The sequence below is a fragment of the Sinocyclocheilus grahami genome, unplaced genomic scaffold, assembly GCF_001515645.1.
Source record: "Sinocyclocheilus grahami isolate Dianchi unplaced genomic scaffold, SAMN03320097.WGS_v1.1 scaffold126.1, whole genome shotgun sequence".
Taxonomy (NCBI): Eukaryota; Metazoa; Chordata; class Actinopteri; order Cypriniformes; family Cyprinidae; genus Sinocyclocheilus; species Sinocyclocheilus grahami.
This window is the reverse complement of record NW_015505305.1, coordinates 1,493,297-1,507,454: the sequence shown is the minus strand read 5'-3', so window position 1 is coordinate 1,507,454 and position 14,158 is coordinate 1,493,297.

Genomic DNA, 14,158 nt, shown 5'->3' with positions numbered 1-14,158 from the left:
ATGGCTCCCGATGAATCCTTCATAATCATGTCAGGACAGCTCCTCCAATCCCAATTCATCTCTTTAAACACATTTCAGCCGACAGAGAATTACACAAAAGATAAAAGCGGCCAGCGGACGACAAAGACAAACAAACATCCGCTTGGCGAGCAAGTGCTCCTATTCTGTAATACCTTTTAATCAAACGTGGTCTTAGGCTGCTCACGGCCTTCGAAAATTAGACTATAAAATATTGACTTTTGTATTCTTTTGTCTGCTAATGTCAAACTAGGCCCATGTAACATTGTTAATTATGGTTCAGGTGAGGTTTGTCTCACCTCATTTCAAGGTCATGCACCACTAAGGCCATTTTCTTGACTCAAAGGGCACGTAATTTCACAGCAGTGTACTCCTCATTAATCCCTCCTGAGTGGGTGCTCGGGAAGTTCCAGATCACAGATTTGTTTTGCTCTTGTTTTCTGACTCACTGCGTCTCACGGCTCCACCGAAACATTAACCCCTGCACCCCACCCTGCTAAACGCACGCACACACACTTGTGCAGCAACAATCACAAAGAGGCTCTTTTCGCTAATGTTCCTTGTTTGTGAGTTACTTTGGAGGGTGTGGGAAAGATTGCCAGTCTGGCTTGGTGGAAATTCAAAGATTTAGATCCAAAAATTTTGGTTTTCTATAATAGTGCTAGTTCTAGTCCTATCAGTTTTTAGATTTTTATTAATACATTATTTTGTATGCTTTTTAACATTTTCTTAGAGGCTGTAGGCTGGTCACCATCATGTAGGTGATTTTAGGTTTTACTATAGAGGCAAAATAATATATATATATTGTACTTTGCACACCGTGCTTGTACATACTACAATACGTGACTCATCTGAGCTCTGTATCAACATTTTCTTGTCAAATGTACTTTCCAGCAATTTGCGTGTGTCTTTGTTCACATAGTCCAGCAATTTTCACTTTTCATTCCTTTTCATTTATTTCCGCTAAACTTTTATTGATGCATGAATAATTTATGAGGAAAACTGAAGCTCTTTCATCAACATGAAATAACAATTTGCTAATTTATGGAAACCACTAATTGCTCGCCTTATTTGCTGTGACTATGATATTAAATATTCATAAATGTGTGATTATTTTTCTGATTTGTCTGTGGTTTGTCTTCAGACACAATTTTCAATAAATGAGATGCTTTGCTGCAGGAAAAAAAAGTCAAGGCAGAATAAAAATGTTTTGATTCCTGTCTTTCGCGCAGAACTTGTCTAAAATAAAACAAAATTAACCTTAACCCTCCAGGTCAGATATTCCAAAGATGGTTATAAAGCCAACTGCAATATTTTATAAAGCTGTTACTAAATTTATTTCTCATCTACATGAGGATCTGAGTTTCTCAGACCACTAACCCCAGCTGACAGCATTTTGTAGTTGTTCTTTGTCTCAGAGGGCTCATCTGATCGCTCAGTAATGGTGAGATGTTGGATCCCAGCTGGGACTCTCAAATGAGCCCCCTGTCACCGCATCTGAAGGTAATGTTGGCATTTAACCTTAAATTTACGACTTTGTTATATCAGAATTAATTACTGATAGTTCCAACAAACTGAAATGGTGCTGACGAAAACACTAAGCACAGGCAATTTAGCTCTATTTGCACATTAATTTGAGCCCACCTGTGATGTTCACTGTGCTGAGTATCTACATCAGTTTTCATTACGGCTCACGCCGAGTGGTTTTAGTTGAATTACGGTATTAATTATCGAATTCACAAGGTATGAGGGTGACTAACGCTCCTCCGCAGACACCTGTGAAAGTTCTTCGTTCCTCCTGGAAACGGTTTGCTTGTCTCCTTGGCAAAACCTTCAAAAAAAAAAAAAATCTGCTAATGAGCTGTCATGATCATCCGGATGACATTTAGGCTGTTTTTGAGATTTATCCTGCAAATATCAAATCAAAGAATCTGAAATATGCTGAAATTGTAAAGCGAACTTGTTCTGATCGGGTCAGTCTGTCCAGTTTCTTTGATAGGTTGAGGGCGGGAATCAAAGAGGGCCGTCATTTAGCCCTTGGCCAGATTTTCATGTTGTAAAGTGCTGTATTAATCATAATCACACAACACCATTAGACTATGTCATTCTATTACAGAAATCACATTATCATACATTTCATTAATTAAAGTCTAACCCAGTCAACCTACTCAGAGAGGTGCCACCTCCAGAGAGGGAAAACCGGAAGGGATAAGTAGTTGAGAGTGGAAGGCAGAGATCAAAGGTCTCTCTACTCTCCAACATGACATAAAAGAGGTGCAATACTTGCATGTACAGGGCTTTTGAGGCAACTCCAGAGGGGAGGTTTTGATGGGTTCTTCTCCTGATGAGTGTCCTCTAAATGCGGCTAACAGCGGGGAGATTTGAGGTACAGGTGAAGGCACAATTATATCCTGGGTCAGGCATGACATTGGACAACAAGGCTCAGATTATGACTCTGTTTCTCAGTGGCCCCCCAAATTAACATGGAGTGGCCTGGATGAGTGGTACCTGTCATGGACACCGGTGTGACGATGCTTAAAAGTGTGCCTCTTTCCAGAATGCCCTCCATGCCCCCCTTTATCCCACCAAGATTGCCATTTTTTCAAGTACACAGACAACTTGCAATTATCGCAGGTAGCTTGCACTTTAGCCAGCTCTTGTAAACAAATGCACCTTCATGCGAAACTGAGTAAAATTGCCCATACAGCCCAGTGAATACTAAAAACTCTCTGTGGCTCATTATATTGTGAGTAGAAGAATGTGAAAATAAAGGCTGATGTTTGCCCACAGTTTTAGGCGTGTTTATCCACAAAGGTTTTGTAATAGATGCGACGGTAATCAAAATTTTAACACCATAAGAGAAGTGGCAGCAGTGTTAAGGTTTGAATAATGAGCATCCAAACTGCAGTGACAAAGATCACAATTAAAATATCACGCAATGAACTGCCATAACCCACTAATTATGAGAAAATTTGGAAAAAATATAACTGTAAAACTTTGGTTAAAATATTATTCTTGGTGTTAAACAACTGAGGCATCCCACTTCAGAACTTAGAACTGAAGTAAGCTGCATTAGTAACGATTGACAAGTATGAGCATTTAAAATGCTTATGCCAGATGCGTAGCCTTGTCCTCCAACACTTGCTTCTGAATGGTCAATAGAGTGGGGGAACTATGACATCAGAATCCGGATGAGTAATTCGCTGCGGGTTCCTTCGAGGAAAATCTTGAAGGAACCTGTGGCGAATTACACTTACAGGTTCTGATGTCCAGTGGTGTGTAAAGTACCTGAAAGCCATACTCTTGTAAAAGTACAGATATCTTACCAGAAAATGACTTTGGTAGAAGTTGAAGTCACCGTTTAGAATATTACTTGAGTAAAAGTCTTAAAGTATGTGATATTTATTGTACTTAAGTACGAAAAGTATTTTTTTAATCTTAAACGTACTTAAGTATTGAAAGTAAAAGTACAAGTAAATGCAAAATGGAAAAGAAGCAAATAAATATATATAAAAATGTTCATACACAGCTTGAGTAGCAAGATTATGTTCAGTTTTAACTCTTTCTTCCATTTTGTATTTTTGGGTAAGAATAATAATAATTAATTATAATTAATTAGTTACATTTATATAGCGCTTTTCTGGGTACTCAAAGCGCTTTGCATGAAAACATAAGAATAAGAAGCACTTCATCCGGTACTTAGTGTCTTTCATTCCAACATAAGAAAACATTTCTGGAATCTGCATCTGAAATAGCATTTAGATGTATTTACACAGTTTAATGTATCTCAGATGGGACATGGATGCATTTAAACTGCAGTTACGAACACATAAATAGACCTAATGTTTTGTTTTTAACATAAAACGTTGAATACTGATATCTGAAATAATTTAAAACATGAAAAAATTTGTCGACATGTGAAATTAAAACCGCCAGTAGGTGGCAGCAAGTGACTGTTAATGAGTGAGTCATTGAGATTCAACCGATTCATTCAAACGACTGATTCATTCAGGAACAAAGCATTTGACTGTGTTAATGAGTGAATCACTGAATCATTCATTCAACCGATTCGTTCAAAAAGCTGATTCATTCAATAAGTAAACACCATTGCTCAGAGACGCAAAGCAGTGCTGTGTAATCTTTGTTTGGAACTATTTTTGTTGGCAAAAACAAGCAATATTATGTCTAAAATGTAAGTCATTAATACTTTACTGAACTTGTATAAAATGATTATTAAATGTGTTATCAAGTTGGCCCCCCACTCAACGCAAAACGTCGGCAAAATAGTCTCAATCGTTTGTGCTCCGTTTGTGCTGGTTTGTGCTGTAAAAGTTTTCGTTTGTGCTGCTTCGGCTTTTTAGATATTAAAAGAATATTTATAGGCCAAATTCACCCAAAACAGGCTCAATCGTTTGTGCTTCGTTTGTGCTGGTTTGTGCATTTAATATTTTCGTTTGTGCTGCTTCGGTTTTTTAGATATTAAAAGAATATTTATAGGTCATTCTGAGGTCACTCAGCCCCCCAACATACTCCAAATTCACCCCAAATAGTCTCGTTTGTTTGTGCTTCGTTTGTGCTGGTTTGTGCAGGTAAAAGTTTCGTAGGGTAATAATTGAATTTTGAGTTTTAATAGACTAATAAATCAATGTGTGTGCACTCTTTGTGTGATTTGGTGATAGATATAGCCTACTTGACAATGTCAGATCGCACATCATTACAACAACACTTACCATATTATCGCAGATATACTGTATATCGCACGCCCCAGACTTGACTTGAGTGAAAAATGAATCATCCGCGGTTGTGCGTGCACTTGTTTGCACATGAGCAAAGGTGTTTTTAGGAGTTAATTGCCAGACCACTGATTGTCAAACCTGCTTTCCTGCAGTCCATGGTCTTCTTCTGAATATTTTGTAGCAACGAATATGCTTCGGGGAAATGTATCGGAGTTAAATTATACATTTTAATTGGGAAATGTAGTGGAGTAAAAGTAAAAGTTGGCTGAAATATAAAAACTCAAGTAAAGTACAGATACTCCCAAAAAATACTTAAGTACTGTAACGAAGTATTATGACTTCGATACATTACACCACTGCTGACGTCATAGTGCCCCCACTCTATAACAGCGTTAATATGACGCGAAGTTGACTCCATACTGTTCACACCAGATATACCTAAATAATGATACACATAAACTGATGTTTCTCGATCTTTTTTGATAAAATGCGATTTAGATATGTCTACCTGGCACCATCTTGCGACTCAAAATACAAACAGTAAAAATGGCCTTGGAGAACCTCTTTCTACTTTCACGGCTAGAAGCTCAAGATTCCCCGGTTACTGCAAGAACATCGTTTGGAAAAACAACTAACCGGTAATTTGGATGGCAGTTTAATAATATAAATAATGTTTTATTGTAATATTGATGTATAGTTTTGTTAGCATGCCGATATATAGATTATATCGATTTTTATTTATGTGGTGGAATATATACCAGATAAATAAATAAACGTATACGATTTAATTTAGTCCATTTTATGATCTTACTTGTCTTAGGTTAACTTCGTTTATGTGTGTGTGTATGTGTGTATTTATTCCTATTTATTTATTTATATGGGGTGCGTGTACACACACACACACACACATCCCATGTTAATAAAGAAATAAATATACATGAATATATAATTTTTTATGTAAATGTGCATTCAATTTTTTGCCACATTTTGGTATCATATAAAAGAAATACAGCTTCTGCTTCTGTTGCTTGGTTAAGTTCGGCCGATTGCGGAAATCTCAAAATGGCCCAATATTGGCCTGGCCGTTATATATGGTCTGTATGGAGTTGAGTAGTGTAACGGCAGATATACAGGTGATGATCAGACAGACAGGCAGTGCTGGTGTCTGCCATCTCTCTGGGCCTGATTAGCATGTGTACCTACTGTATGTTCTCTCATGCTGCAGTGTTGACCTGTGCTGTCATATCCCTGATTACCTCCCTGATTCACTTTCCTTGTTCATTAATGTGCAATCAATCATAATCAATTAGCCAAAATGTTGAATCATTAAAACCATTATCATTAATTAAAATAATTATCACTTTCTGCCAGTGCTTCATTGCCACTGTTGTCTAACGTGTCTGCAGCCCACCAGACTCTCTCTTGCTCTCTCTCTTTCTCACAGCTCTAATACTTTGAAGGGAAAGATTTTCTTTTGCTATGGGATCATACTGATAAAATATTTTAATCTTTATCACAAATGGCAGTGTGCTTTCTTCTTTCTTTTACAAATATAACTATATAATCACTTATTATGGCTTACTACTCATATTAGAATGACATGACATGTACATTTAAGAAGTCTTAAATTGTATTCAGAACACAAAATATCTTCTGCTAATATATGTTGTACATTTGTGTTATAGAAATAGTTTTACTTACAAACATATTTTGCAATTAATGTAGCTCATTTTAAACATTGTTTTGTAGCTCAAATCAGTTTTAGGTGTACTTTTTATTTTTGTTAGTTTAGGTGAGAACATTAAACGTTTTTAGACACATGAATGTAGTTATAAATGGTTGATATTTAAAATGAAATCAACATAATCTATTTTGAATAACATTTGCATACCATAATGATTTTTCTTGTTTGCATTTACTGTATTTGTATTGAATTTTCTTTCTTGTGTCTATTTATCAAACCATAATATATATTATTAATAGTATTTTCTCTTCCTCTATCTATACTTACTTATCTAGCACTTTATATAAACCTTTAGAGCTAAAGTGTGTAATTTTCTATGTTAAAATACAGAAATCTATATTTCATTCGATACTATAAAAACATTGCTCTCTTTATTCGTCCAACCCAACACAGCAGCACTGGCTCAACCAATGGCATGAGTTTATTGGCCAATGGCAGATGGGGCAGTGTTTTGGAAGCCCGTTCAGCAACAGTTATTATTTTTGCAATTCGATTTTGTAATGTAGTGGTGCAAAAATTACACACTTCAGCTTTAACACTGTTCTTTTACTGCTTTGCAAGCACAGAAGGTGTTTTACTTCATGCAAATGCAAAACTAGCTTTTTACTGCTCTACATTATAGAAATTGACCCTGTAAGAATGGCACAACAATGACTACTTGACATTGAATGCCCTGACGTGGTGCTGTCAGGCGCTGTATCATCTTCAATAAGTGAGCGTTACAGCACTAGTTCCACTCTCTCACGCTTGACTCATTTTCCGCTGTTGATGCACATGTGAATTTTGCAGTACTGTGAGAGAGATGCCAGTAACGATGTGTAAACATCCAAAAGGGACACTGCACAGAAGCCCTGAGGGCAGAAAGGAGGATAGAGAGAATCATCCGAAAACGTGCTGGAATGGCAGTAATTCCATCTTTTCACATGACTGTCAGTACGCTTTTCCTCTCTGCTCTGGGTTTAAACCTGGAATAGACCTGTCATCTTAAAACTCTCAGTAATTGCTCATGGCAAATTTTCCTTGAACATGCCCAGGGGCCGCGCGCTCGCGGATGTACCCCTGTCGGCCGTGTCTCCAGTCAAGCTCACCCGTGAGATTGAAGTCTCTGCACAGCACTGCTCAGGGGAATCTGAGACATCATTTAATGCTACGGTGCTAAAGCAGGCGTCTCATTGGGGTCACATCGCACCCTCGAAATTAAAATTGACCCGAACATTGCGGGGGATCCCACACGCAGCACCGTTAAATCACTCTGTCATGAGTGAACTTCCACTAAGGGCGACACTGCAAGGGTCCTTGCGTCCTCAGATAAGACAGCGGCTCTTGTCATACTTCCCAGATCCCAGACTCTCTGGCGTCAGTGCGTGGGGGGAGATTGTAGAAGCTGTGTCTTCTGTGGCAGTGTACCTTATGAAAGGTTACCGACCCAATGGCAACTTTTGTACCTTTTTTCTGAGACTGCAGTGAGACCAAGCCTGGAGATGGAGGTCTGGAAACACAAGGCACACTGCTAGGAACCCATCTATGGAGTGGCATATGAAACGCACCTGATTACATTACTAGCAAATGGTCTGCAGGAATGAGTGTAATTGTAGCTCATTATGAGCTCTGGAGTGTGACGTGGTTAAAAGAGATTACATTTTTCCATATTCAGAACTATCCTAAACTCTGTAAGAAGGTTTACAAACATAATCTGTCCGGTAAATGTGCATGCACAACACAACAACAACACTCCTATTAACCAGTCATGGTTTGACGGTTAGGGCTGTCAAATGACATGTTTCCCAAGTAGGACATGTTCTTGGAACAAAATCCTTTGTTGTTCCTGAATAATTCCTTTAAAAAAAAAATCTAACTTTGATTCTACAAAATAAAAATCTGAATAGGTTGAACCTAAGATCTGATTGGTTGATGGGAATATTGTTTCATATATATTATTCCTTGTACAACAACTTTAAATCACTTTGTGCTTTGCGTGATATAGGGGACACCGGTGATGGTTGTAACACTTTTTTGCTTTAATCTTTGTAACATTTATCTGCTACAAATGTACGTTTTTAAAAAAAATCTACAACTACCTTATTTATTTGGTGAACATTTGAGTTATATCCAAGTAAAAAAAGAGAATCTGGTGAATCAGATGATACACTTTTATCATATAATAGGCAGCACAAAATCAAATAAAACCCTAGAATAGATTTTTTTTTCAACTTTTGTACAACTGTTGAACTTCTGCTATCATCTAATGATGATAGTTGTCATGCATGATCTTTGACTAATTTCTAAGTGGTTAAACCGACTGTTACAATTCACCCTGTATTACAATCCCTCCAGGTCTCACCTACTGTAGCAGCAGTATTCGGTGCATTAATATGATAAATACAATGAAAAATGTGAAAAAATGTGATATGCGAATGATATCACATCATAGCTCGTTTGTTTGCATGATGGATGGGTCCTGCTCATCCACTCAGACGGTTTGTGCTTAAAGGCTCTCATTGGTGTAAAAAAAACCAAGGCAGGCCGTGCTGGCTGTCTTGTCATAAAGGATGCAGGCTGAGAACGCAGACATGATTTCATGGCTAATGATTCCCGCTCTAATATCACTATGGGCAGCGGAGAGGATAACCAAGTTGAGCTGTCTTAGCTCAAATGATTCAATTAGGCCAGCTGTCCCCATTTGTCATGGCCCAACTCGCTTTTAGATTACCTTCCAAGTGTGCATACGTGCCTCCGCATTGGACATACCCACTCAACAATTTCTGAAAAAAAAGAAAAGTAAGGATAGTAAGACATAATAAATAAATTAAAATTCTCAGATTACAGTAAGCACATAAAGCCAATTATTGGTAATTAATGTGACCTTTTGTTTCAAGCCAAGCTTGATGGCAAATGCTCGGTGTGAAATAGAGGGAAATCCCTGAAGCATGTCACATTGATTGGCAGGACAGAGATGGTCCTGCTATGCTTGAGAGAGACTACAGATGAGACTACACATGAATGGGGAAAATCATTAAAGCAACTGGGTCAAAAGCACATAACAATATATACAAATATACAAGTGTAAATGCTCATGTTTCCAGTACAACTGCTAATTGGCATTTTAATCTAAATGCATTTTAATCTAAATGAATACATTTATTGACAATTTATATATTATATTATATTATTTTACATAGTATTGTATTATAGACAAAAATGTATGTTACAATAAACAAATAATTAATCTTAATTCTAAAGAGTTTCTATTGATAAAAAATGTACAAGATAAATTCCTTTACAAATGCTAAAAGTGAAGAATGTTTCACTAAGGAAGAAAAATATAAATACTGTATGGCCAGTTGTTGTGCATAACTTTTAAATTATATACATTTTATTGATACTATTGATAGTCATGTTTTACTTATATTTTTTCTTTATACCTTTAAAGGTAGCTAAGGAGCAAAGTAAATAGTTTTAAGTCTGCAATTCTGATTTTATCTGTATTTTGTGGAAAACATATTTCTAATATAGAAAATATATCAATCACAAATAATTTGACTTGCATGATTTGAAATACAAGTGCAAATGCTCTTGTATGTTTTCAGTAAGATAAATGCTAATGAGCATTTAAGCTCATTTCAGACTCTTTTTAATTATTAATAACATGCATTTACAGCCTACACTCTTAAAAATAAAGGTGCTTCACGATGCCATAGAATAACCTTTTTGTCTAAATGGTTGCATAAAGAACCTTTAACATCTGAAGAACCTTTCTGTTTCACAAAAGGTTCTTTGTGGCGAAAGAAGGTTCTTCAGATTACAAAAAGGTAAGAAAGAGATGGTTCTTTAAAGAACCTTTGACTGAATGGTTCTTTGTGGAACCAAAAATGGTTCTTCTATAGCATCGCTTGAAGAACCTTTTAAAGCACCTTTATTTTTAAGAGTGTACCTTATCAGACGTTATTACAGTAAATGTCAGTATGTTATATTATATATTATTATCACATTATATTAATAAAGAATTGTTATGTCTAAAGAGTTTGTTAAAAAGTACTAAGGAGCAAAGTGAATAGTTTTAAATCTGTAATTTTGATTTTATGTGTATTTTGTGGAAAATTTGATAGCAATCACACATAATTTACTGTTGTGATAGAGGTGTAAGAACAAGAGAGTTATTCCTTATTTGAAGTCTTTGCCACTTTTTTTATAATCGTTTTAAACTGTCCATGTAGCCAGCATGTAAAAATAAACATGATAAGATGATAAACATGACAATGATATCACATGTGAGGGTTCATGATTCCTAGTGTGAGAAGAGAACATATATTTGGAGACATGGCTCAGAATAGGGACATATACTTATTACAGTAATTCAGAAAGGAAATCAACAGCAAGGAAAAGAGGGGGTCACACTTATCCATGTGAATTCACTCATTCACAGCAGCAAACATTCATTAAAGCAATTTCCATCTATTTTGTCAGTCTTGTAAGCCACAATGCTGACAAGGGGCAGAGAAAATGAGGACTGTGGGCCTTGAATAAAAACAAGCACTTAAATCCTGGACTGAATCACAGGAAATTAACAATGCTCAGACACATCGGAGCTGCTCTTGACCTTCAAGCCATCATTATTGGAGGGGCGCTAATAGAACAGTTGTCAGTTTACAGTTGTCAAACAAATAACAAGAAAGTAAATAGCTTACAGATGATGTTACTGATGGAAGATTTAGCTTAAACCTCGAGGGCAATGACATTATTTGTGATCTTCAAGATATATAAAACAAAAATAATTACATCTTTCATTTTGAATTATTATTCCTATGCATACATTGAATACATCATTGTTTCCCATTTGTCTCCCAAATGTTTCTTGTTAAGTGTTAAGTTTAAATTAACTGTAAAATACCATATATACTGTATATAGTAATACATTCCACTGGAGGCGAGAGTAGAGAGAATCAAAGTGCATTTTAATCCCAAACATGAACAGACAAAATAAGCAGGGACTTGGTAAAACATGGCTTAGCAAAACTTGATCACAACTCACCATCAGCGGGTTACACAAACAAAGCTAGACAATGGATTATGGTAACATGAGGGCTATATACACAAAGACACTACACTAACACGAGAGACCTGGAACTATCAAGACAACGACCCAATGAGAACATGGGACACATGACTAAACAACCGATCACAACATGACACATTGACTAAGGGAGCACATACATGACGACATAACCATGACTAAATTGTAAAATAAGACAATTTAGTCTTATTTTGTCCCCCCCCCCCTTTAGTATTTTGTCTTATTTTGTCCCCCCCTCCCAATTTAGTCCCCCCCTCTCCTCTGGCCAATTCCAGACACCCTAACATCACACCAAAACCCAAAACAGTTCAGGAGGGTGGTGGAGCGGAGGTGGTCCAGGGGCCCATAAAGGGGAATAGTACCAGGATCATGGAACAGTGGTGGACCTAGGCCGTGGAGCAGCGGCAGACTGTGGAACAATGGAGGACCAGGGCCGTGGAGCAGTGGTGGACCTGGATCGTGGAGCAAGGGTAGGACTAGACCGTGATGGTTGGAGACTCTAGTGTGGCGTCCATGATGGCTGGAGACTCAGGTGTGGCGACCATGTTGGCTGGAGGCTCTGGCGTGGCGGCCAAGACGTGACGAGGCTCTGGCATGGCGGCCATCTTGGCTGATGACTCTGGCTTGGCAGGCATGATGAGAGCAAATCCTAACATGATGGTTTGGGTGTGGAAAAACTTGGCATGTCAGATACAGGGGACTTGACTTGACTTGGTAAATGAACAAACTCACCTAACAGTGGTTACACAAACAAAGCTAGACAAAGGACAGTGGTAACATGAGGGCTATATCAAAGACACTACCTACTAGCAAGAGACACCTGGAACAATCAAGACAAGGACCCAATGATAACATAGGGCACATGACTAAAACAACCAATTACAACATGATACATTAGGTGTGTTCGACTTCATGCAGCACTGCGCAGATCAATCGCAATCTGACTTGAAGCAGTGCATGCCGGTTAGTAATTTTGTCCGACTTGAGACGGCGGCGACGTCACGTCATTGTCACGTGTGGCATCAAAGCACCGCAAGAGCGTTCGAGAGCAGCCGGCTGACTCAGCCGGCACAGTTTCTCCAGAGCGGCTGCAGGAGTGTTGATGATGACACAGCCATTTCACAATTGGCCAGATTCACCGCATGACAACTATCACGTGTGTTTCGGGTTTATTCTAACTTTTTCAATTCCAATAATAATACGCTTTTTTTACTGTAGTCGCAATGTTATATTGAGTCACGTTTATCATAAAACACTGATGAAAGCATATATTCCCCCACTTTATTAGTATTTAAATAGTATATACACTGAACAAAATTATAAATGCAACACTTTTGTTTTTGCCCCCATTTTTCATGAGCTGAACTCAAAGATCTAAGACTTTTTCTATGTACACAAAAGGCCTATTTCTCTCAAATATTGTTCACAAATCTGTCTAAATCTGTGTTAGGGAGCACTTCTCCTTTGCCGAGATAATCCATCCATCTCACAGGTGTGGCATATCAAGATGCTGATTAGACAGCATGATTATTGCACAGGTGTGCTTTAGGCTGGCCACAATAAAAGGCCACTCTAAAATGTGCAGTTTTATCACACAGCACAATGCCACAGATGTCGCAAGTTTTGAGGGAGCGTGCAATTGGCATGCTGACTGCAGGACTGTCCACCAGAGCTGTTGCCCGTGAATTGAATGTTCATTTCTCTACCATAAGCCGTCTCCAAAGGCGTTTCAGATAATTTGGCAGTACATCCAAACGGGCTCACAACCGCAGACCATGTGTGACCACACCAGCCCAGGACCTCCACATCCAGCATCCACATTGTGTTCATGGCCATCTGCTTGCCTTGTAGTACATTAAATAATAACTATATATCGAATTTGATCTTTTAATTGCACTTAATGTATCTTAATACATGTTAAGTTCACCGCATGTTTTTCTACAGGAGGAAAATGCTTAACGAGAGACTTTGTGCATTGCATTCATATTCTGCTGTTCTGTGGCCACGGATTTGCGGGTCTTGTCTTTTTCTTGCAGGACCCTCTATGTTAAAGTATACACTTAGTTTTAATCGTTTAATCACCACCATAGCTTCTTGTCTCCATTGGCAACATGCATGATTTGTGTCGATTGCAAGTGATGTCGCAGGTAGCGGAGAGTGCAAGTGGCGATTGCAAGTGACATTGTAATTTAGTTTCTTTCTTCTTGTCTTCACCACCTGGCTACTGTTGTAAAATGTTGAGAGATTCAAACAAAAAGTAATCAAAAAATAGAGCAAAATAAAAAATAAAAAAGACTGCAAGTGATGTCAATTGCGGAAGTGCAAGTGTCTGAGAGTGCAAGTCTGAGAATGCAAGTCTGAGAGTGCAAGTGCAAGTCTGCAGCCCCTTCTCAAGGGAACACATGGCAAGATTCATGAGAGCAAGAGAATCACATGACAAACCAGGAAACATAACCATGACTAAAATACAAAAGAATAAACATGAAAACATGAACACGAAAGCAAAACCCAAAAACTAATGTGACACACACACACACACACACACATTAATATATATATATATATATATATATATATATATATATATAT